The sequence below is a fragment of the Arachis ipaensis genome, chromosome B2 (assembly GCF_059453495.1).
Source record: "Arachis ipaensis isolate K30076 ecotype BB chromosome B2, ASM5945349v1, whole genome shotgun sequence".
Taxonomy (NCBI): Eukaryota; Viridiplantae; Streptophyta; class Magnoliopsida; order Fabales; family Fabaceae; genus Arachis; species Arachis ipaensis.
The window spans coordinates 75,996,033-76,022,275 of NC_142437.1; the positions used below are offsets into that span (position 1 = coordinate 75,996,033).

General features: G+C 39.1%; 1 non-coding gene across 1 annotated transcript; it reads right to left on the bottom strand.

Annotated features, from left to right (window-relative positions):
* Positions 1-12,298: 12,298 nt before the first annotated feature.
* LOC148574441 (small nucleolar RNA R71) lies at positions 12,299-12,402 on the bottom strand. Its single transcript, XR_015906627.1, has one exon. It is a non-coding gene; the product is annotated as a small nucleolar RNA R71 (small nucleolar RNA).
* Positions 12,403-26,243: the final 13,841 nt, after the last annotated feature.

Genomic DNA, 26,243 nt, shown 5'->3' on the forward strand with positions numbered 1-26,243 from the left:
CCGTGTACTTCGAGGTAAAGCGTGGAATCTTATTGAACCTTGTGCACTAGCTCTGAGTACGAGCCATTTCCCTCTTACTCTTAAAGCCGCAGAGAGCTCTAAGCTGGCCATCTGTTTCAAGCAAACCATATTCAAGTGAATAAGTAAAATTATAAGTTAAGGATTGTACCCACTTGAAGCTTGTATTAGGTGGTAATGGCCTTGGGGTAGGTATTTTTGGTGGTTCTGCAAGTTCCATTTCTTTGTACTCTTCTGTGAATTCCTCCACTTCTTTGCAAAGATCTTCAATTGTATCTGTGTTCTGGTCAAGGTCTTCTATGTCTTCCTCATCACTTGAGTCATAGATTGGAGGTTGAGAGAAATCTACCTCTGCATCATCTTCATATTCACTTGGGGAAGATTCTTCGATCTCAGAGAATTCACTTGCGGATGCAAGTTCATCACCAAGAGAGCTAGACTTGTGACTATCATCATTAAGGGAATTTGCTTCTTGGGTTATTCCGTCTGATTCCTCATAAACGACTTGCCTTGGAGATTGTACAGCATCCTCCTTAGCATCAACTGTAGCATCCTGGACGGAGTTTTCCTCAATTTTGGATTCTCATGGAAGTTCAGCATCTCCTAGGTCTTCAACCAACTCTTCTTCTTGAACAAAGACATCTTCTTCTAATTGTTCTAGTAAAAATTCATGCTCTGTCTTGTCCATTGGAGTTTCTGGTATCTCCTTCATGTTACGCTCTTCATTGGGCTGTCCACATGGAGCTGTGGCTGATCCTTGTGTATTTAAGCGCCTAGAAGCCCATTGAATTATCACTTGCTCCAGTTGTTGAATGGTTGTGTGAAATTTTCTTACTGTTTCCCTTAGGCGATCCTCTGCTTCTCGGGTTGCTGGACTTGGACATGATACAAAGGAAAGTGGTGGTGATTGGGAACGATTGAATTGGTATTGGGGTAAGGAAGGATCATATGGTGGCGAATGGTGAAGAGAAGCTTGTGAGTGTGTTGGTTCGAGGTTATGTTGAAAGGATGGTTTATATGCACGGGGTGGGGCTTGTTGGTAGTTACAAGGTTGTCCACCATGTCTTTCAGCTGGGTATGCATTGTAGAATGGTCTTTGTCCAGGATATCTCGGAGGGTGTTGCTGCCAAAAGGGTTGATTAGATCCTCTTGGTTCCATCCATCCTTGATTGGTCTGACCTTGATGCACATTCCTACTGTAACTTCTATTTTCTTTAACAATATTAGAACCAAACTCAAAGCGAGAGGGGTGAGAGTTCATAGTAGCAAATAAAGATAAAAAGGAAAAACAACAATAAATAAACAAGCAAAAGAAAAATATTTACAATAACCAATAATAAGGCACACGTTAGCAGTTCCCCGGCAATGGCGCCATTTTGACGTTAGGATTTTTGCCAATAAAGAATGTCATAAAAACAGTCACGTTGTAGATATAGTCTCTAAACCGACAAAAATCCCTTCGCACAAACATTTTGGGTGTCACGAGTAGCAAACCCTTTTAGAAATTGTTAACCGAGTATTCAAACCTCGGGTAATCTTCTCAAGGAACTGCGAGGAAGTATGTTCTTATTATTGGCTATAAAGGTTGTAATCGGGGTTTAGAAGATGAAAAGCAAGGAATTTGAATGACAAGTAAAGTAAATGGCAATTAGAATAAATAAATACTGTAAGGCAGACTTTTGGCAAGGTAAGAGAAGTTGGAGGTCCAACGTAGTTATCTCCCTCAACTATAATGAAAGTTGAATCTAAACTCCACTTGATCAACCTGTACTAGGGCAAAGGAAAGTCAAGGGACTAATTAAATTGATCTTTGAATCCTATTTATTTCCTAAGAAAAGGTTGGGATTACTTAAGTTCAGCTCAATTAGCAAGATAACGATTATCAATTATGTTGAGTTTAATAACTGTTGAGTTACTGAATTCTTAACCAGGACCAAAAGAGGAAAAAGTAAAATTGCTGGAATAATAAAAATATCCTTAGATGTGAAGCAGTGGTAACTTAAATCAAAGAGAACAATCATAAACTGAAAATACCTCAATTATCATTAATTCAAAGAACAATCTGTGACATGGAATAATTCATAAATCAAATTATAATAATCAATTCAAATATTGGAATAAATAAATAAAAGTAAAACTAAAATAAAAGAACATTAAACCTGGAATCCAGAGTTACTCTTAAAACAAGAAGAAATCCTAAATCCTAAAAGAGAGAGAGAAGATCTCCCTCTCAACTAAATCTAAATCATTGAAAGTAACAAAAATTGCGAGCTCCCTTTTGAATGAGTGCATTTCCACAATTTATAACCTCTGGTCTATGCTGTCTGTACTTGGATCTGGGCCAAAAAGGGCTTCAGAATTCGCTGGGGGCGTATTCTGTAATTTCTGGTGCGTGGCCTCTGTCACGCGTCCGCGTGGGTCACACGATTGCGTCATTCGAAGCTTTTCCTTGCCACGCGGTCGTGTCAGTCATGCGACCGCGTCATGTGCGTTCTGCTTAAGGCGCACGGTCGCGTCAGTCATGCGGCCGCGTCGCTGCTGATTCGTGCTTGGCACGCGATCGCGTCGTCTATGCGATCGCGTGAATACCAGTTTCCTTAAAAGCTCTGTTTTGCTTTCTCCTTCCATTTTAGTATGTTTCCTTTTCCATCCTTTAAGTCATTCTGCCTTAGAAAATCTGAAACTACTCAACACACTAATCACGGCATCGAATAGAAATAAAGGTAATTAAATTAATTAATTTTAAAGCTTAGGAAACATGTTTTTCATTTACATCACATAATAAGGAAGGGAAGGTAAAATCATGCAATTAATGTGAATAAGTAGGTGAAGGATTGTATAAATCACTCAAATTAAGCAAAAAAGAACTCATGAAATATGGGTTTATCAGTCGTCTCTCAAGGAATTGTAGGGAGGTGTGTTACTTATAATTGGTTATGAGTTTTCTGAGAAATTTTTGAATGAGGAATGGAAAAATAAATGATTATAAATTAAAGCAATAAAAATTAACAAGAGGTTTAATGTAATTAAAATAAAAAGCCTTGGCTAGGAGAAGATTAGTCAGAAGTTCTATCCTTGTTAGATTTCCCAATATTAATAGTAATAGGTTGTTGTTTCTACTTAGTTAATCCGTACCGAATAAAAGAAAGTCAAGTAGTTGAGCCAACTTCTATTCACAAGTCCTAATCCTCTCCCTTGGGAAGGATTAACGTTAGTAACTAGAGAGCCAGCCAACAATTCCCAATTACAAATTAACTCTTGAGTCTTCCAACTCAAGGGTCTCCAAATATTAATCAACTCCAAAGCCAAGTTGGAAGCCTACTCCATTGACATGGATGACAATTTTGCATACATGTAAAGGGAGTAGAAAGAAGACATGATAATTGTACTCAATTGAAAATAATTAAGAAATAATGAAATTAAATAGAAAAGTATCTTTCAATTAATAAATTCCAAAATCGAAGGTATCCATATAACTCTAAACAAAGTAAATGGGGAATAAAAAGAGTAAAGGAATAGGAAACAAACTATAATGATAAAGACTTCAACGGAGGTAGTAACTCTTCTCAATATCCAACTCAAAAGCATAAAACTAGGAATCCTAAAACCTAGAAAGAGGAGAGAGCCTCTCTCTCTAGAAAACTACATCTAAAACCTAAAATTATGTGAATGATGGGAAGTGTCTCTTCATTCCTCCACTCTGTAGCCTCTAATCTGTGTTATCTGGGACAAGAACTGGGCCAAAAACAGCTCAGAAATCGCTGGGAGCGAATTCTGATATGCTGAATTTTCGCAGATGCACGCGTGCACATGATGCACACGTGCACGCCGCTTATCTGCAAGGCAACTATGGGAAATTATATATCATTTCGAAGCTCCGGATGTTAGCTTTTAAACGCAACTAGAACCGCCTTATTTGGACCTCTGTAGCTTAAGTTATGATGGATTTAGTATGAAGAGGTCAGGCTAGACAACTTAGCAATTCCTTCAATTTCTTGTATTCCTTCCACTTTTGCATGCTTCCTTTCCATCCTCTAAGCCATTCCTGCCCTATAAACCCTGAAGTCACTTAACACACATATCACGGCATCGAATGGTTATAAGAGAGGATTAAAATTAGCAACTTTAGGGCCAAAGAAGCATGTTTTTAATCATAGCACAAAATTAGGAAGAAAAATGTAAAACATGTGAATTCAATGAATAAGTGTGAGTTTAGTGGATAAAATCCACTCAATTAAGTACAAAATGTGCCACGAAATAGTGGTGCATCAAATCTCCCCACATTTAAACATTAGCATGTCCTCATGCTAAGCTCAAGAGAAGCTATAAAGGAGTGAAGAGGAATGGTAAAACTTATGAAATGCAACCTATCTATATGAATGCAACTAAATGTAAAAATATTTCTACCGACTTGGTTAAAAGTAAACAAATTCTTCAAGATAAACATAAATCAGATTTCACTAATTCAAATCACACAATAAAAGGCAAGTAAACTTGTAAGAAGATAGCTCATGAAAGTAGGGAACATAGAATCAAGCATTGAACCGTCACTGGTAGTGTATATGCACTCTAATCGCTCAAGTGTCTAGGGTTAATCACTCTACTCTTCTCTAGTCATGCTTTCTAAAACTTTGTTCTTCATCTAATCAATCAACAAATTTTTAGTATACCAATGCAAACATCATGAGGTCTTTTCAGGATTGTAATGGGGCTAAGGTAAGGGTGAGGATATATGTATGGCCAAGTGAGCTATAATATGAATCTTTGACTAACCTAAGCTCTCACCTAACACACACTCACACACACACTCTATATAACTCTAAAATCATGCCTAGCTACCCGAAATTACCGCTTTTGCATCACATACTCATGCATAAACTTTTCTTTAATTTTATCACATATGCATTGATCCTTCATTAAACTTAATATTGGGATAATTTTGTCCCCTTATTTATTTATTTGAATATTTTTTATTTTTTTATTAAAAATATAAAAGTAAACATAACATATCAATGTACATGCATGGTTAAATTTTTCTGGTCTCTCATAAGTAGGTACCCAAATTTCCAATATTTTGTCAATGAAACACTGTACAATTTCATCAACCAAAGTTTTCACAGTTTCCCACACTTAATTGACACACAATCTCTATCTTATGCTAACCAAAGATTCAATTGAGGTAATTAATTGTTTTTCCGCTTAAGGCTAGTGATGTGGTAAAATATAGAATAAATGGGGATTAAAAGGCTCAAGGTGGCAAACAAAAGTGATTGAAAGGGTAGGCTATTTGGGATAAGTGAGCTAATAACAAATGATGGCCTCAATCATATGCAAGCATGTAAATACACTAAACAATGGACATATAGAATGGAACAAAATATAGATTACAGTCATAGAGAAGAAAACACACAAGAATAAAATATTATGGTTAAATAATGTAACCATATAATTAAGCTCAAATCTCACGGGTTGTGTGTTCTTAGCTATAATTTGTGTTCCAAATTACAATCCTCAAACAAGTTTAATACAAATTTTCAATTTAAATTAGTGAAATATTGTAAAACAGGGTCTTGAAAAGAAACTAATTACTCCAACCAAGTAGTGGTAGAAGAACATGCACAAAATCAAACAAATATGCAACCAAACATGCAAATGCAACAATTAACAAGGAAAATAAAGCATTGGTGTTGAAATAGGAAATGACTAACCCATGGAAGTCGGTATCGACCTCCCCACACTTAAAGATTGCACCGTCCTCGGTGCATGCTAAGATGTGCAAGTGGACGGCTGGCTCCAACTGATGCCTTTCTCTAAAGATTGTGCAGATGGACTTGTCTGTCGTCCCATGTAAAAGTTTTCTGTTTCCCTTCCTCGGTGGCCATCCTGAAAGAAGAGGAAAAAGAAGAAAAGTAACCCAAAAACAAGGATAGGAAACAAATAAAATATGGTTGGATTAATGCCAAATAATGAGAGTCTCAATTACATGGTAGCTACAACATGTACGTGAGAAAACAATAGGAGCACATGGCATATCAATAGTGCAAAAAAAAAATTACAACAATGAGGAGAGAGTGGGTAATGAAGGCAGTGCAAGTGCATATGTTTGTAAATGGAATACAAGTGTCATAAAAAATTAGCATTGACAGATAAATAATATCACCCAACAGTGTAAATAATCACTAAGCACCAAAATAATACCAGAAAAGATATAACAGTTGAATAAGAACATTTAACACCAACGGAGAAAGTAATAAACGTAGAAAAGAAAATAAAAATATGCACAAAAGTAAAATGCAATGAAGAAAAATATGCAAATGCAATAAAGATAGAAGTTAAAGAAATGAAGAAGAAGAAAGGGAGAAAGGAGAAAGAAAGAAGGAGAGAAGATAGAAGAAAAGAGAAAGGAATGAAAACGGGATGTGACGCGAGCGCGCAGGGCACGCGTACGCGTGGGTGGTCTGAAAGTGGAAGGACGCGCACGCGTCCAGGACGCGTACGCGTGGGTGGGTTATGTGCCTCTAGCACAGTACTATCCTGATGAATCCATATTTGATGATTATTTTTTGTTAGAATTGAATGGATTTTCATCACATAAACTCACACTTATTCCCTTGAATAGCATGCTTTTGATCTCTCCTCCCAATGATCATGAAAATATGCTCTTTTATACTTAATTTAATCTATTTTATTCCATTTGCCTTCCATTTGATGCCTTGATGTTGTTGGTGAGTGCTTTCAGGTATGTAAGGTAGGAATGGATTGGAGAAAATGGAAGAAGAGTATGCAAAGAGGAGGAAGCAAAAGAAATCAAAGGAGTGAGCTCAGAGACGTGTGCGTGCGCACACAGCCATCCAAGCAAAGCGCGTGGAGTGCAGCGAGCGCGTCCGCGTCAAGCCATGCATCGCCTAGTGTGCGAACACACGCGTTTGTGCGTCCGCACATGACTTCATTAAAATAGCACGTGCCTCGCAATTTGGGGGCTTTGGAGGCCCATTTCTGAAGTTTTCTAGCTCATATTAGAAGGGAGAATGAAGCCATAACATACTATATCATTTAGGATAGTTTAGGAGTAGTAGTAGGAAGTTTTAGTTTAGTTTTTCTCTAAGTTTTTCATCATCTCTATTAGGGTTTATATTAGGATTTTACATTCAAGTTCCATTTCCATTTTTTATCTTGGATTTTGCAAGCTCTCATTGTAAGTAATTTCTTGTTATTACTTTTTATAGTTACATTGTCATTACTCTTTCTTCTAATTCAAGTTATAGTTCAATTTTGCTTTTCTCTTGCAATTTCAATTTCTTGTTGATGAATTTGATGTTAGAGGTTGATTATATGCTCTCTTGTGTTATCTTTGTTGATTGAGATCAATTGTTGCTTTTAGTTTCAAGTCTTTACTCATTTTTCTCATGTTTAAGCTTTTTGCCCACCAAGTGTTTGACAAAATGTCAAACATGGTTTTAGGCTAAATTGTTGGTTCTTGGCTTGGGTAAAGTGAGCAAGCGGGTTCCTAGAGTTGGAATGTCCAACATTTAGTTTCAATTCTTGGGTTGTTAATTGTTCTTGTTCCCACTAACGATAATTTGTTGCTAAGGTAATTAGCAAGCAAGTTAGGATTTGTGGGTTGAGGACACTTATGCTCATTTAACTTACTTTCCGATGTCAGGGTTGATCAAGTGAGACTAATTCATTATAATTGTCATAGTTGTGGTTCCAACAAGGAAATGACCCTTAGCTCACTCCAAGCCAAGACTCCTTTTTGATGCTTTCAATCTTTTATACCTTTATATGTTGATTTCTTTTATACTTTACATGTTTATATTACATAGTCGGTTCTTTAATCTCTTAATTAATTCAATCATCATAATTTTGCATGTTCTTTTATTGCTTTATATGTTAATTTCTTAATTCACAACCCGTTGATCACTACAACCGGAATTACACACTCGTTGTTCTAAAGTGCTCCTAGGGAGACAACTCGGGAGTCTAATACTCTCGGTTAATTTGGATTTGCTTATGACATATCTTGTGAATTTTCAATTTGATCCGAGGGGCCAATTCGTGTGGTTGGGACTATACTTGCAATGTTAAATCCGTTTTCTTTGGATAACCGAGTTCCTAACCCACATGCAAATTGATCCTAGCCTCTCTCTTCATCACATCCCCAGACCATCACAACTCTCTGTTTAGCACGCTTTTACACCGATTTTCATGCCCACGTGTACGCATCGCTGATGCTTACGCGTGGGTTGAACTTTCTACAGGGGATGCGTACGCATGCGGTACGCGTACACATGGTGTGGCCTGTGCGCCACGCACCCCACCCGCGTGTCTCTCGCGCAACTCTCTGTTCAATTGCGCATACACATACAACGCGCACGCGTCGATCCCTCTTTTTTTTAATGCAAAATGCAGATGATGATGCAGAAATTATGAATGATCACTGATAAAAATAAAATAATATAAAACTAGGAATAAAAAGGGGCGATTATACTATGGTGGGTTGTCTCCCACCTAGCACTTTTAGTTAAAGTCCTTAAGTTGGACATTTGGTGAGCTCTTTGTCATGGTGGCTTGTGCTTGAACTCGTCTTGAAACTTCCACCAGTGCTTGGACTTTCAGTAAGCTTTAACATCTCCAGATAAATTCACAAAGCCTTGATGAAGTTCTCTACAAGCTTTGAGCTACCAAAGTTGATCCTCTCGTATGCCGAGATCCCAAATCTTGTTTCCACACCGGTCTTCTAGTTGATCATCATGATTCTAGTCGGGTGGTTCAGCCTTGGAATTCTTATTTAAGCGCCCAAACATCCTCCTGGACCCATTCACTTTGGTTCTATACCAACCATTGTTATCAAACCTTGAGTGTGCAACCATCATGAACCTAGAGTGATGCTTCCAACCACCACACAATTCCCCCTTACTCTTCAATCCGCAGAGAGCTCTAAGTTGACCATCCGTCTCAAGCAAACCATAGTCAAGTGGGAATAAAGGTTAAGGATAAGAATTTTACCCACTTGAATGTTGTATTGGATGGTAATGGCTTTGGGAGAGGTGTTTCTAATGATCTTGCAAGCTCCACTCCCTGATGCCAGGGCATCTTGGCCAGTTTCACTGACCTTTTCTTTACAGTTTTTAGGTTAGTTTCATGCATTTCTTTAGGAAATAAGCTAGTTTTGGGTAAATATTCACTTATACCTTAACTCAAGCATACATTGTGCATTTCACATGATTTCATGAGGATTTTGTATAAGTTTAGTGACAAATATTATGTTGCATTACTCATGACTTGGACTAGAGCTTTGATGCATTTTGTTACTTGATTTCAGGACCAAAAAGAAGCAAGAAAAGGGGAGGTAACTTGCAAGATTAATGAGAAAAGTGATTGCCAATAACACTCTCAAAAAAGCCATCAATGCCCACGTTAGAGAGTCATGTTAACCAAGTTAACGTGAACTCTAACGTGGAGAAGAGAAGTTGAGCCAACGTTAGTGACACTCAACATTGTCACTAACGTTGGCAATCACTCATAAGTGGCCACGTTAGAAGCCACGTTAACCTAGTTAAGGTTAACGTGGCCTCTAACATTAAAGGGGGGAAGAGAAGCCAACGTTATTGACACTCAACATTGTCACTAACGTTGGCCTATGGTGCAAAGTACCACGTTAACTCCCACGTTAACTTGGTTAACGTGGGAACTAACGTAGAGGATGAAGAGTTGTCGACAACGTTAGTGACACTCAACATTGTCACTAACGTTGAAGCAACCACACAACCACCAAGAGTCACGTTAACTTCCACGTTAACTTGGTTAACGTGGAAGCTAACGATGAGAAATGAAAGATGAGCCAACGTTAGTGACACTCAACATTGTCACTAATATTGGGATGGCTAAAAGATGGCCACGTTAGAAGCCACGTTAACCTAGTTAACGTGGACTCCAACGTGAGACCTAGGGGCACATTGGAACGTTAGTGACAATGTTGAATGTCACTAACGTTCTCGAAGGATGGCAAAGGCCACATTAGAAGCCACGTTAACCTAGTTAATGTGAGCTTTAACATGAAGCAAGAAGGGGCACACTGGAACGTTAGTGACAATGTTGAGTGTCACTAACGTTCTCGAAGGTTGACAAGGCAACGTTAAAAGCCACGTTAACCTAGTTAACGTGGGTTTTAACGTGAGGCAAAAGGGGTGCATTGGAACGTTAGTGACAATGTTAAGTGTCACTAACATTCCCGAACTTGGACTTTCACTAAATGATTAACACTCCTTACGCCCTGAGCTTAAGTCTCTGCCCACTCCGCACTTTCTCTCTGCAAGTAAAGCCAAGCCCAAATAAAGAAAGGAACTGCTTCAAACTCAAGATCCAAAGGCCCAAGACTTGAAGAGTGAACTAGAAGCTGAGAAGAGTAGTATATATAGGAGTAGCTTTGAATTGTAAAGGAGTTCTAGAGGCTGAAGAACCACTCTCTGTATTTTACTTTCTTTGCAATTTCTAGTTTTATGATGTATTCTCCATCTTTGTTTTCATTTTCAAGAGCTATGAACAACTAAACCCCTTTCATTGGGTTAGGGAGCTCTGTTGTAATTTGATGGATCAATACTAATTTTCATTATTCTTCTTCTATCTTTCCTCTTGATTTTACTTGAAAGCTTTCGATCTTCATCCAATTGAGTAGTTATCTTGGAAGAGAAGCTATTCAAACTTGGATCTCTTTTGAACCTTGGAAGAGGAATGAAGAGATCAAGCTAGAAATGCTTTCTCATGCTGGACCAAATTGGGTTTGGATGGGTATGTGACTGTAACCCTCTCAATACTTGGTTTGGGAAATGCATGTGGTATAATCAGTGACCATACTTCATCTCTTCTCATGAGCAATTGACCAAGGAATTGGCTATTGATCAAGATTTGAGAGATTGAATTGCAAGGAATTGCAATTCAATCACTTAAGATTGCCAAGGAGATCAATGAGTGTATTGATTGAGGAAGAGATGAAAATGAACTTGATCCGGAGAATTGCAACATCTCCTAAGCCCAATGAACTCCCCATCTCTAATCTTACCAACTCTCTTTAATTTCTGCGATTTACTTTTATGAGCAAATCCCCCATTCCCATTTATAATTCTGCAATTTATTTTCAGTCATTTACTTCCAGTCCTTTAATTCTAGCATTTACTTTTCTGTTATTTACATTCCCGCCATTTTATTTTCTGCAACTCTCAACCCAATTTCTGGATTCGCTCAACTAGAACATTCTTCTAATTAAAGTTTCTTGATCAATCAATCCCTGTGGGATTCGACCTCACTCTATTGTGAGTTTTTACTTGACGACAACTTTGGTACACTTGCCGAAGGAAGATTTGTTGAGAGACAAGTTTTCCCCGCATCAAGTTTATGGCGCCGTTACCGGGGATTGATTGTGCATCAACAATGATTAGATTGGAAGATCACTAGATTGAGCATTTTATTTTGTGAATTTTATTTTTCTGTTTGAGTGATTTACTTTTTGTTTTAGCTAAACTTCTTCCCTTCTCCCTCTACCCGTTTGTTTTTCTTTGTTATTTTCAATTCTGTTTGCTAACCCACTAACTGTTTGATATATTGCATCACCCACAACTAACAATAACTCTGACACAAATACTGTCTACACCTATTTTCTTTGCTTGTACTTGTTGGTTGTATGACAGGGAGAAGAAGCGGGGCTTCAACTTCCTTTGATTCTGAACCAGAGAGAACCTTCCTTAGACTAAGGAGGGAGGCAAAAGGAAAACGAGTAGTTGGTGCTGAAGAAGAAGAGGAACAGTTTGAGGAATACTTTGAACCAAACATGGAAGAAAACATGGAAAATCATCATGAAGAAGAGACTCACAACCATGGCAGAGGAGGTAGAGCAAATCATGCTGGGGAGGATAGAAGAGTTTTGGGCTCTTACATTAATCCAAACCCAGGCAATTGTGGAAGTAACATCCAAAAGCCAACAATTCATGCCAACAACTTTGAACTTAAACCACAGCTCATCACCCTTGTTCAGAACAACTGTTCGTTTGGAGGAGGTGTTCAAGAAGATCCCAACCAACATTTGACCACCTTCCTGAGAATATGTGACACAGTGAAATCTAATGGTGTTCATCCTAACGTCTATAGATTGCTCTTATTTCCCTTCTCACTCAGAGACAAGGCAGCCAAGTGGCTGGAATCCTTCCCAAGGGAGAGCTTGACAACTTGGGAGGATGTGGTGAACAAATTCTTAGCAAGATTCTACCCTCCTCAACGAATCAATAGGCTGAGAGCTGAGGTTCAAACCTTCAGGCAACAGGATGGTGAGACTCTGTATGAAGCATGGGAGAGGTTCAAAGACTTAACAAGGAGGTGTCCACCTGACATGTTCAACGAATGGGTCCAACTACACATTTTCTATGAAGGGCTCTCTTATGAGTCAAAGAAGGCAGTAGACCATTCATCTGGAGGGTCCTTGAACAAGAAGAAGATCATTGAGGAAGCCATAGATGTTATTGAAACAGTAGCAGAAAACGACTACTTCTATGCTTCCGAAAGAGGGAACACAAGAGGAGTGATGGAGCTAAACAATGTAGACGCTCTGTTGGCCCAAAACAAGCTCATTACCCAGCAGCTGGCTGACCTCACCAAGAAGATGGAGATGAACCAAGTAGCAACAATCTCCACTTCATCAACAACACAAGAAGGAGTAAACCAAGAAGCAGAAGGGAGTCAGGAGCAAGCCAACTACATTGGGAATTCACCAAGGAAAAACTATGATCCATACTCCAAGACTTACAACCCTGGATGGAGAAATCACCCGAACTTTGGGTGGGGAAGTGAGCAAGAGCAAAACCAAGACCAGAGACGTTACAACTCTAACAACAATGCAGCTCACCAGCAATTCACCCAGAGGACATCTCAACACCCCCACAATAACACTTCTCCACATACTTATCAAAACCAAAATATCACATCTGCTCCGAACCACTCATCAATTGATGACAGGCTCTCTAAGATTGAAGCCTTACTTGAAGGAATATGCCAAGAGATTCAAGAAAATAAGGTGTTCAAAGAGGAGGTGCGAGCCAATATTAAGAGCCAGGGAGAAACCATTAGGAAGATGGAATTCCAGGTGGGATATTTAGCTGAGAAGATTCCCAAACCTACTGATAGCTTCCCAAGTGACACTGAGAAAAACCCCAAGGGAGAAGCAAAGAAAGTAAGATGGGAAGATTGCAAAATGGTCACTACAAGTGATCAAGAGATTGAAGACAAGCAAGGCAAAATGTGCAAACAACCTGAAGACAACTCAACAAAGGAGGAGGATAGAGATCACAAAGAACCAGAAATCTCACAACAAGAGCTGCTGAAGCTCTATGCACCATTCCCTCAACTGCTCAATGGTGCTATGGGAAAAAGAATATACTCAAGGTTCCTAGACTTGTTTGCATCTCTGCATGTGAACATACCATTCATCAAGGCAATTCAACAAATGCCTGCATTCATCAAGTATATGAAGGAACTTCTTCCCAGGAAAAGCTCACTCAAGGGAGGGCAGACTATAGTGATGAACAAGGAATGTAGTGCCCTTATTCAACCTGAGTTGCCTACAAAAAGAAGAGACCCAGGAAGTTTTCATATCCCTTGTGCCATAGGTGAAAATATGTTCGACAGAGCACTATGCGATCTAGGGGCCAGCATCAACTTACTGCCTTTATCCCTGGTGAAGAGGCTGCAGATCAATGAGATAATGCCCACAGATGTCATTATCAGACTGGCTGACAAAACTCAAAAGCAAACAATAGGAGTGGTGGAAAATGTGTTGCTAAAGGTTGGGAAGTACTTTCTCCCAACAGACTTTGTCATTCTGGACATGGAAGAAAGTCACACTCACCCAATCATATTGGGAAGACCATTTCTAGCTACGGCCAGAGCACTTATCGATGTAGAGAAAGGGGAGCTAATATTGAGAATCCATGATAAACGACTCAGCTTCAATGTTTTCAAACTCTCACAAGAAACAGATCAAGAGGACAAGGAACTAAGCACAAATGATAATGAGACACTGAAGGAGGAAACAAGCACTGAAGCACAGCCAGTTCGTTCTGAGACCCCCTTAACTGACAAACAAGGAAAACAGCAATTGCCACAGCTCAAGGAAAAGTTAGAGGAACCCAAACCTCTAGAGGCAGGTGAAGACAGCATCACAACTCCTTGGAGAAAAGAGGTCACCAAGGGGAAGGTAACCTCAAAAGAAACAAAGAAGAAGGTACCAAGGAGATGGAGGAACAAGAAGATCCCTACGGAAGACTTCTCTCCAGGGGATAGAGTTGTCTCAGCCTACTTCCTAGATATTTCCCCTAATCTCCCTACTGTGCCATCTCAATTACCTAAGGTCTTCACTATCAACAGAGTTCTTTCCCTGGAACATGTGGAGATCATTGATCCAACCAATGGATACAAGTCCACAGCAAGAGGGGAGGACTTTAAGCACTACCAACCACTGTGATGAAAGAAAAACGTCAAGCTAGTGACGCTAAAGAAGCGCTTCATGGGAGGCAACCCATGTTTTATATGCTTTCAGATGATAATGAATAAGTTAATCTTTATGATTTCAACCCAAACTTGACAAACACTTGGTGAAGTCTTTATCATGCAGTATATAGTGAATAACATGTTTGGTGTTCAAAGCAAACCAAGATGCATGCTAGTCTTGGAAGCTTTGAACAAAACTTTTCATCACATTGCTTCAAACTAAGTTTGGTGTCACCCCATGGTGCCACCAAAATGCATATAAGGAACGACCAATAGTTAGTTAGTTAGTTGGAATTCATAAATAAACAATCAAATCCTTTCTTTCATTTTATTCTAGCCGTAGAGTTTAAATTTTTTTTATGATATTAATTTCCTTAATTCAAATCTTTATAGGAAAGAAAAAGACGTATGAAAAGGGATTGATTGGACAATTAAATGGGGGAGATTTCACCACTTAATGAAGAGCACTACACACATGTCTCAAGAGGGAACGCATGGGGAAACGCTGCCATGCAACATTGGAGAAAGAAGACCCTTGAAGACCAAACCAATCACTCTCATTAAGTGATGATCCTTGTTTTTCCTTCATACACAACCCCATCCGTCCATCTAGTAAACATTCATGCAATCCACACCCTTCATTCACTCATGATTTTCTTATATAAGTGAACCTTAGTGCATGCTCACTCCTCACATTCAAATCCCCACTCTCCACACTTCTATTGGCACATTAAACCCTTCATCACACATTGCTTTAACCAACCCACTCTTCATCTATCCGAAGCCTCAAACCCCCTCAAACAACAACTCAAGTCATGGCATCATCAAGCTCAAAGAGGCAAAAGAGGAAGGAACCTATGGTGAGTACTCCTTTTGATGACAAAAGATTCAAGACTGCCTTTCATGAGCATGAATTTGAGCGGATAAGTGCCAGAAGGATATTGCCAGAATTAATCTTCCAAATTAATGCCAATGAATCACCACAGATTTGGAGAAAAATCGAACAGAGGGGGTGGCAATTGCTCACCAGTCCAGAGGGGAAGATCAATGGAAACCTCATCAAAGAATTCTATGCAAATACAGTTAGAGAGGATAAGACCAAAGCCCCAACCTTCAAAAGCTATGTGAGAGGAAGGGAGGTGGACTTCAGCCCAAGTGCCATAACAAGAACTCTTCACTTGAAATCACCTCATTTTGATGAGGAGAGTTATCAGGCAAGGATAAGTAGAAGCCCCGATAAGGATGAGCTCTCAGAAATAGCATAAGATATCTGTGTCATAGCCGCTGACTGGGAGAGGTATTCAGATGGGAGACCAAAATTCATAAAAAGGGAAGACCTTCACCCTGAAGCCAAAGGGTGGTTTGAGCTTGTAAGGAGGTCCATCCTACCAGCTGCTAATAATTCAGAGGTTAACATCAATCGAGCCACTATGGTACAATGCTTAGTACAAGGTGGGGAAATCAAAGTGCATGAGCTCATTGCCGAAGGGATACAAGAGTCAGCTGAGAAAGCTCACTCAGGTGCTAGACTTTGGTACCCCAACACCATTCTCCGCTTGTGCAACAAGGCCAAGGTAATATTTGAGGACAGCAGCCCAGACTGGGTGAACCCAGGGAGGCCAGTCACACTCGAGCGAATGGTCTATACCACACCGGCTCAGCAACTAAGAAGGCCACATATAGGAAGGCAAAGGGCCCAGGAAAAAGCTCATCAAGAAGAATACCATCAGGAAGAATATCAACAAGAAGAACATCATGACCCAGCCAACTTGAATATGACTCACCTTCTAAGAGCCATTGAAGATTTAGGACAAAGACATATGGAAGGACAAGAGCAAATACTGAACCGGCTGAGTCAACAGGAAGCATGGCAAAAACAACAAATGGAGCAGCAGCAGGAACAATACTCCCAGCTCACTCAATCCATCAACCAAGTGAATGAGAAGCAAGAGAAGCACTTGCAAGAGCTCAACCAGCGGCAGATAGCCCAAATGAAAACTTTCAATGAGTTCAGTGTACTCAATGAAGGAAGGCAACTACATAGGGAGGAGTTCTATGTAAACACTCAAGCCGAGTTGAACTACATGACCAGTAATATGCATCATCTACACTATGCCATCCCCACATATGATGAGGTCCAAAAAGAATTTGTAGAACAAGAAGAGAGAAAAGTGAAACAACAAAAGGAGACACTCAAGAAGAAGATGGAAGATAGTGGTTTCTGGAAGAAGCTGCTTGGAAAAGGCAAAGGAAGTGGGAGCACAAGCACTCAAGAGAGACACAATGAGGACAAGCAAGGAGGGGAGCACGGGCATCCACATGAATGAAAGGTGGTGGAGTTCCTTTTAGTCCATCGTTTTCTATGCTTTAAATAAGGAAGATCTTGTATGAAATAGAACCTGCTTCTATGTCATGTTTATTTTTTAAAAAAAAATTCTGTCTTTTAAGTTTTTTTTCTGAATAGGTCCATGATTTCTGGTTTAAATGTCACTGCATCATTCCCTTATTTACTTGTAAGCTTGTCCATTTTAAATCAAATGAAGAAGAGAATGATTGTTTTCAAAAGACCAGGGTAGAGTTCATATTGTTGAAGTGCATTCATGAATCTTTGGGGTAGTCATAAGTTAGCTAAGTTGGTTCAACCACAAGGTTAGGAGGACAACTATCTATCCTGAATACTTGACTTTGGATATACCCATGAGACTGAGCATATGACAAGATCCTAATAAGAGAAAAGGGAAAGAATAATGGAAGTGAAAAAAAAACAAAAGAAAAAGAGTAAGCAATAAGGCTAGGCATCAATGGTTTTAAGCTTGAGGCAAGTGTCTGTGGTGCTCCTGTGTGAGGGATCTACTTGGATGAATAAGCTCTTAGGGGTGCCTTATCACTTGGTAACTTGGGTTAAATAACTCGGGATTATCAGCTGAAAGTCCACTATCAAGAGTAACCTTCACTACAGAACACTTAGTAACCCAAAGAGGTGCTGGACACCAAGGTCTCAAGAAAAGAAAATAAATAAACTAAATGCCTGTAGTGTGTATGTATGGGGGAGAGACTTGAGGGAGTAAGTCCTTAGGGGTGCTTCAACACCTAGCACCTTGAACCAACTGGTTCGGGAGTGTTGGCTGAAAGCTTATTTTAAAGAGTTGCCCCCTTACAGAGCACTTAGCCTAAATAACACAAATAACCCTTGAAATAACAATAAAAGGATCAATGAATAAAAGTCTCATGGGATATGAACAAAGTGGGTGTTTTAGGACAGAATAAAGGTCTGAAAGCCAGTAATGGAATGAACCTAAGTTGCTATGCATGAAACCACCATAAAATCAGTAATATGACTTCCACAAGGATGACTCATTCCTCTAGATATTCCATTCATCATTCTCTTGTTCCAGTACTTGCTTAGGGACAAGCAAGCTTTAAGTTTGGTGTTGTGATTCCAGGGCATCTTGGCCAGTTTCACTGACCTTTTCTTTACTGTTTTTAGGTTAGTTTCATGCATTTCTTTAAGAAATAAGCTAGTTTTGGGTAAATATTCACTTATGCCTTAACTCAAGCATACATTATGCATTTCACATGATTTCATGAGGATTTTGCATAAGTTTAGTGACAAATATTATGTTGCATTACTCATGACTTGGACTAGAGCTTTGATGCATTTTCTTGCTTGATTTCAGGACCAAAAAGAAGCAAGAAAAGGGGAGGTAACTTGCAAGATTAATGAGAAAAGTGATTGCCAATAACACTCTCAAAAAAGCCATCAATGCCCACGTTAGAGAGTCACGTTAACCAAGTTAACGTGAACTCTAACGTGGAGAAGAGAAGTTGAGCCAACGTTAGTGACACTCAACATTGTCACTAACGTTGGCAATCACTCATAAGTGGCCACGTTAGAAGCCACGTTAACCTAGTTAACGTGGCCTCTAACGTTAAAGGGGGGAAGAGAAGCCAACGTTAGTGACACTCAACATTGTCACTAACGTTGGCCTATGGTGCAAAGTACCACGTTAACTCCCACGTTAACTTGGTTAACGTGGGAACTAACGTAGAGGATGAAGAGTTGTCGACAACGTTAGTGACACTCAATATTGTCACTAACGTTGAAGCAACCACACAACCCCCAAGAGTCACGTTAACTTCCACGTTAACTTAGTTAACGTGGAAGCTAACGATGAGAAATGAAGGATGAGCCAACGTTAGTGACACTCAACATTGTCACTAACGTTGGGATGGCTAAAAGATGGCCACGTTAGAAGCCACATTAACCTAGTTAACGTGGACTCCAACGTGAGACCTAGGGGCACATTGGAACGTTAGTGACAATGTTGAATGTCACTAACGTTCTCGAAGGATGGCAAAGGCCACATTAGAAGCCACGTTAACCTAGTTAACGTGAGCTTTAACGTGAAGCAAGAAGGGGCACACTGGAACGTTAGTGACAATGTTGAGTGTCACTAACATTCTCGAAGGTTGACAAGGCAACGTTAAAAGCCACGTTAACCTAGTTAACGTGGGTTTTAACGTGAGGCAAAAGGCGTGCATTGGAACGTTAGTGACAATGTTAAGTGTCACTAACGTTCCCGAACTTGGACTTTCACTAAATGATTAACACTCCTTACGCCCTGAGCTTAAGTCTCTGCCCACTCCGCACTTTCTCTCTGCAAGTAAAGCCAAGCCCAAATAAAGAAAGGAACTGCTTCAAACTCAAGATCCAAAGGCCCAAGACTTGAAGAGTGAACTAGAAGCTGAGAAGAGTAGTATATATAGGAGTAGCTTTGAATTGTAAAGGAGTTCTAGAGGCTGAAGAACCACTCTCTGTATTTTACTTTCTTTGCAATTTCTAGTTTTATGATGTATTCTCCATCTTTGTTTTCATTTTCAAGAGCTATGAACAACTAAACCCCTTTCATTGGGTTAGGGAGCTCTGTTGTAATTTGATGGATCAATACTAATTTTCATTGTTTTTCTTCTATCTTTCCTCTTGATTTTACTTGAAAGCTTTCGATCTTCATCCAATTGAGTAGTTATCTTGGAAGAGAAGCTATTCAAACTTGGATCTCTTTTGAACCTTGGAAGAGGAATGAAGAGATCAAGCTAGAAATGCTTTCTCATGCTGGACCAAATTGGGTTTGGATGGGTATGTGACTGTAACCCTCTCAATACTTGGTTTGAGAAATGCATGTGGTATAATCAGTGACCATACTTCATCTCTTCTCATGAGCAATTGACCAAGGAATTGGCTATTGATCAAGATTTGAGAGATTGAATTGCAAGGAATTGCAATTCAATCACTTAAGATTGCCAAGGAGATCAATGAGTGCATTGATTGAGGAAGAGATGAAAATGAACTTGATCCGGAGAATTGCAACATCTCCTAAGCCCAATGAACTCCCCATCTCTAATCTTACCCATTCTCTTTAATTTCTGCGATTTACTTTTATGAGCAAATCCCCCATTCCCATTTATAATTCTGCAATTTATTTTCAGTCATTTACTTCCAGTCCTTTAATTCTAGCATTTACTTTTCTGTTATTTACATTCCCGTCATTTTATTTTCTGCAACTCTCAACCCAATTTCTGGATTCGCTCAACTAGAACATTCTTCTAATTAAAGTTGCTTGATCAATCAATCCCTGTGGGATTCGACCTCACTCTATTGTGAGTTTTTACTTGACGACAACTTCGGTACACTTGCCGAAGGAAGATTTGTTGAGAGACAAGTTTTCCCCGCATCACTCCCTTGTGTTCTTTCTTGACAATTTCCACCTCTTTGCAAGCGTCTTCAATTTCAACCTCTTCCTCTTGGTAGTTCTCTGGCAATTCAATCTCTTCTTCATTGCTTACCAAGGGCATGAAAGGTTGTGCCTCTTCTTCTTTAATCTCCATCTCTTGATCAACCTCTTCAAAGTCTTTAACCATGATATGCCTTGGAGGTTATACACCCTCCTCAACATCAAATTCAAACGTCTTGGAAGGAGGCTCTATGACTTGACTTTCCCATGGAGATTCCACATCTCCTAAGTCTTCAACCACTTCCTCTTCTTTGATAATTTCAGCCTTCTCCACTTGCTCTAATACAAAATCAAACTCCTCCTTGATGTCGCTTAGTGTAGAGTTGTCTTCAATGATGGAGCTTCCCTCTTTTGTTCAACCTTCACTAATTCTTCAACTATTCCTTCATCTTCAAGGGTCTCTCCTAAGTCCTACCTCTACCTTTTGGGCCTCCTCTTGCTTCTCTTGAAGTATTTGTGCATAAAACCGATCCATTACGTCCCTAAAACGATCCCTTCTCTCTTGTTCCGGGTCAATAGCATAATTAGGATCATGTTGCTCTTGGATTGATGGATATGGGTATTCTTGTACGGAGGGTGGTGGTGCAGTAAAGCTTGAGGGTTGAATATTGGAGGTAGAGGGTTGGTCCATGCGAGATATAAGATTTTAGAGTTTAGAGGTGAGACCAATGAGAGTAGAGATAAGTGTGGTTTGACGCTCTCTTTTCCCTTGGTGAATAACATTAAAGGTATCATTTATGGGAGCTTGGGGGTGGATAGGAGGGTTCATTTGTTGGGAGAAAGGGCTCATGATAGGAAGGTGGTTCATCTTGATAAGGATATGGAGATGGTGTATATTGAGGTGGTGATTCTTGGAAGTATGGCTCGTAAGGCTCTTGGTACGGTGGGTAAGGATTAGGGTCATATGGGGGTGTTTGGTGGTAAGGGACTTGTGCGTATGGTGGTTCAAAATTATGTTGAGGAGGGGGCTCATAGGTATAGTGTGGCTCGTAACCATTGTCCTGGTATGCCTCTTGGAATGGCTCTTGGTCATAGTATGTTGGTGGAGGTTGTTGCCAAGAGGGTTGATCAAATCCTTGTGGCTCCTCCCATCTTTGACTTTCCCATCCTTGATGCATATTCTCATTGTAATCTTCTCTTCCTGCAACATAGTTGTAACCAAACTCATAGCCAAAGGGGTGAGAGTTCATAATAGCTAAAGAAAATAAAAACAAAAGCTAGAAAAAATAAGCAACTAATTCCTAAACTAACAAAAACTAGCAAACAAGCAAAAAGCAAATATTTACAATAACTAATAATAAGGCACACGTTTGCAATTCCCCAGCAACGATGCCATTTTGATGAGTGGAATTTTTGCTAGTAAAGAATTCACAAATAAATCCTCGTTGCAAGTATAGTTTCTAAACCAACATTAATCTTTTCATACAAAAATTTGGTTGTCACTAAAACAAACCCAATAAAAATAAACCGAAGTATTTAAACCTCGGGTCGTCTCTCAAGGAATTGCAGGGAGGTGTGTTACTTATAATTGGTTATGAGTTTTCTGAGAAATTTTTGAATGAGGAATGGAAAAATAAATGATTATAAATTAAAGCAATAAAAATTAACAAGAGGTTTTATGTAATTAAAATAAAAAGCCTTGGCTAGGAGAAGATTAGTCAGAAGTTCTATCCTTGTTGGATTTTCCAAGATTAATAGTAATAGGTTGTTGTTTCTACTTAGTTAACCCTTACCGAATAAAGGAAAGTCAAGTAGTTGAGCCAACTTCTATTCACAAGTCCTAATCCTCTCCCTTGGGAAGGATTAGCGTTAGTGACTAGAGAGCCAGCCAAAAATTCCCAATTAAAAATTAACTCTTGAGTCTTCCAAACTCAAGGGTCTCCAAATATTAATCAACTCCAAAGCCAAGTTGGAAGCCTACTCCATTGACATGGATGCCAATTTTGCATACATGTAAAGGGAGTAGAAAGAAGACATGATAATTGGACTCAATTGAAAATAATTAAGAAATAATGAAACTAAATAGAAAAGTATCTTTGCATTAATTAATTCCAAAATCGAAGGTATCCATATAACTCTAAACAAAGTAAATGGGGAATAAAAAGAGTAAAGGAATAGAAAACAAACTAGAATGATAAAGACTTCAACGGAGGTAGTAACTCTTCTCAATATCCAACTCAAAAGCATAAAACTAGGAATCCTAAAACCTAAAAAGAGGAGAGAGCCTCTCTCTCTAGAAAACTACATCTAAAACCTAAAATTATGTGAATGATGGGAAGTGTCTCTTCATTCCTTCACTCTGCAGCCTCTAATTTGTGTTTTCTGGGCCGAGAACTGGGCCAAAAACAGCTCAAAAATCGCTGGGGACAAATTCTGATACGTTGAATTTTCGCAAATGCACGCGTGCGCGTGATGCACTCGTGCGCACTGCTTATCTGAAGGGCAACTATGGGAAATTATATATCATTTCGAAGCCTCGATGTTAGCTTTCCAACGCAAGAGGTCAGGCTAGACAGCTTAGCAATTCCTTCAATTTCTTGTATTCCTTCCACTTTTGCATGCTTCCTTTCCATCCTCTAAGCCATTCCTGCCCTATAAACCCTGAAATCACTTAACACACATATCACGGCATCGAATGGTAATAAGAGAGGATTAAAATTAGCAAATTTAGGGCCAAAGAAGCATGTTTTCAATTATAGCACAAAATTAGGAAGGAAAATATAAAACATGCGAATTCAATGAATAAGTGTGAGTTTAGTGGATAAAATCCACTCAATTAAGTATAAAATGTACCACGAAATAGTGGTACATCAAATTGTCAATACAAAACCAATCCCCAGCAACGGCGCCATAAACTTGATGAAAGATTTTTTACATCACTACAAAAATCCCCTTCGGCAAGTATACCGAATTGTCGTCAAGTAATAACTCACTAAAGAGTGAGGTCGATCCCACGAGAATTAATGGATTAAACAATTAATGGTTAGTTGATTAGCCTAGTTAGATGATTCAGTTTGAGTGATAAGCAGCAGAAAAGTAAATTGCATTAAAGTAAATAAAAGCAGTAAAGTGCAGAAAAGTAAATTGACATAAATGTAAAGTGCAGGAAGTAAATGACAGAAAGTAAAAGAAGAAAAATAAAATGAACATTGGGATCAAGAGATATTGTAATTCTCCGGATCAAATTCATTTTCATCTTTTCCTCAATCAATGCATTCATTGATCTCCTTGGCAATCTTAAGTGATTATATCCCAATTCCTTGGCAATCTAGTCTCTCTAAGCATGAACAATTGCCCAATTCCTTGATTTAAGTGCTCATGGGAAGAGATAAAGTTTGGTCACTGATTATACCACACAAATTCATAGATCAAAGTATTGGTAGGATTAAATGTCACAATATCCATCCAACCCCAACCTAATCCATTATGAGAAAGCATTTCTAGCATGATTTCCTCATTCCTCTCCCAAGGTTCCGAGGAAATCTAATTATGAACAATTTCTCCATCGAGACAATTGTTCAATTGAATGAGGATCGAAAGCTTTCTAGTAAGACCAAGAGAAAAGACAGAGAAAGGATGATGAAAAATACAATTAATCCATTAAATAACAATAGGGCTCTCTAACCCAATGAAAAGAGTTAGTTTAGTTCATTGCTCTATTCTAACAGAGAAGAAAGAAAATTGCAGAAAATTAAAGAAGAAGAATTAGAATTCAAATAGAAATGGAAACTTTAAATTCATAATGGAAATTACAAACTAAAATTAAACTACCAGAAAAGAGAAAAAGAAAAGAAAAGAAAGAGGAGTGATGAATGGTGTGTGTTAGGGGATGTGTATGCATGACCCTGGACTCCCCTCCAATCCAGAGTAATTCCTCCAATCCAGCTACTGCCTATATATAGGCTTACAAAGATGAAAATTCAAATTACAAAAATGAATTAAAATTCCTAATCTAGATCCTTATTGTGCCTTGGGTGAGTGATAATTGATGGGCTCAGCTTGCTTGCATGATCCAGGGGTGTATTGGGGCCTTAAGTGATGTTGCAGCGTCAAAATTTTGCTCTCAGACTCTGTCATTCGCGTTGCGTCAACGTTGGCATGCAAACTTCCGCTGCAACATTTTTCAATCCACGCGTATGCGTGACCCATGCGTACGCGTGCATGCTGCTTTTTGCCAATCGACGCGTACGCGTGACCCACGCGTACGCGTCATATCAAATTTTTCCCAGGGATGTCATCACGGACGTTGGCCACCAACGTTACATCCAACGTTGGCCTTTTCACACGTGCGCGTAGGTGACACGCACGCGTGGCTTATCATTTTACTACTCACGTGAACGCGTGGGTTGCCATTTCTTTATCATTCACGCGTACGCATGAGGGACGCGTACGCGTGGCTGCAAATTTTTCCCGGCTTCTTTTGCGCGCACGTTGGGGTTGACGTTAGATCACCAACGTTCCCTCTAACGTTGCTTCTTCAATTTTTCTGTACAGCGTTGGTTCATTGCCAACGTTTATTCAAATTTTGCCATCAACGTTGGCTCTCCAACTCTGCTTTTCTCTGCTTCTTTGCTTCTATTTAGCCTGTCATAAAACAAACAAGTGTATCAAAGTAACATACAGGATAATCTTTATTCTACTAAGTGTGCTAATAATGCTCAAAAATTATAACTTCACTTAGTGTGATCTATTCCATCATATTTACCCTGTATATTAACAAAAATTCACCTGTGCTTGAGATTTGATTCATGCAGAGATTTTTCATGCTTTTGCTCCTTTATTCATAAAATTTGTATGAAAACTGATGCACGAAAACTTGTCTCTCAACAAATTTCCCTCGGCAAGTATACCGAATTGTCATCAAGTAAAAACTCACAATAGAGTGAGGTCGAATCCCACAGAGGTTGATTGGTCAAGCAACTTTAATCGGAGGAATGTTCTAGTTGAGCTAAGCAGAAGTTGATTTGAGAGTTGCAGAAAATTAAATGGCGGAAAAGTAAATAGCAGAAATTGTAAATGCTGGAAATAAAGAACTGAATATAAATGACAGAAAATAAATTGCAGAATCTTAAATGGGAAATGGGGAATTCAGCATAAAAGTAGATGGCAGAAAATAAAGAGAATGGGTAAGATCAGAAATGGGGAATTCATTGGGCTCAGGAGATGTTGCATTCTCCGGATCAAGTTTATTTTCATCTCTTCTTCAATCAATGCATTCATTGATCTCCTTGGCAATCTTAAGTGATTGAATTCCAATTCCTTGGTAATTCAATCTCTCAAATCTTGATCAATAGCCAATTTCTTGGTCTAATTACTCATGAGAAGAGATGAAGTGTGGTCACTGATTATACCACATGTATTCCCAAATCAAAATGTTGGTAGGATTATATGTCACTATATCCATCCAAACCCCAATTTGGTCCAACATGAGAAAGCATTTCTAGCATGATCTCTTCATTCCTCTTCCAAGGTTCCGAAGAGATCCAAGTATGAATAGCTTCTTTTCCAAGACAACTACCTAATTGGATGAAGATTGAAAGCTAGTGCACGAAATCACAATCACATTGTTGCAATTCCGCACAACTAACCAGCAAGTGCACTGGGTCGTCCAAGTAATACCTTACGTGAGTAAGGGTCGATCCCACGGAGATTGTCGGCTTGAAGCAAGCTATGGTTATCTTGTAACTCTTAGTCAGGATATCAATAATTCTCAGATTTAATTGTAAAAAGTAAAAGAACATGAAATAAATACTTGTTATGCAGTAATGAAGAATAGGTTGAGGTTTTGGAGATGCTTTGTCTTCTGAATCTCTACTTTCCTACTGTCTTCTTCTTCATGCACGCAAGGCCCCTTCTATGGCAAGCTTTATGTTGGGCATCACCGTTGTCAATGGCTAC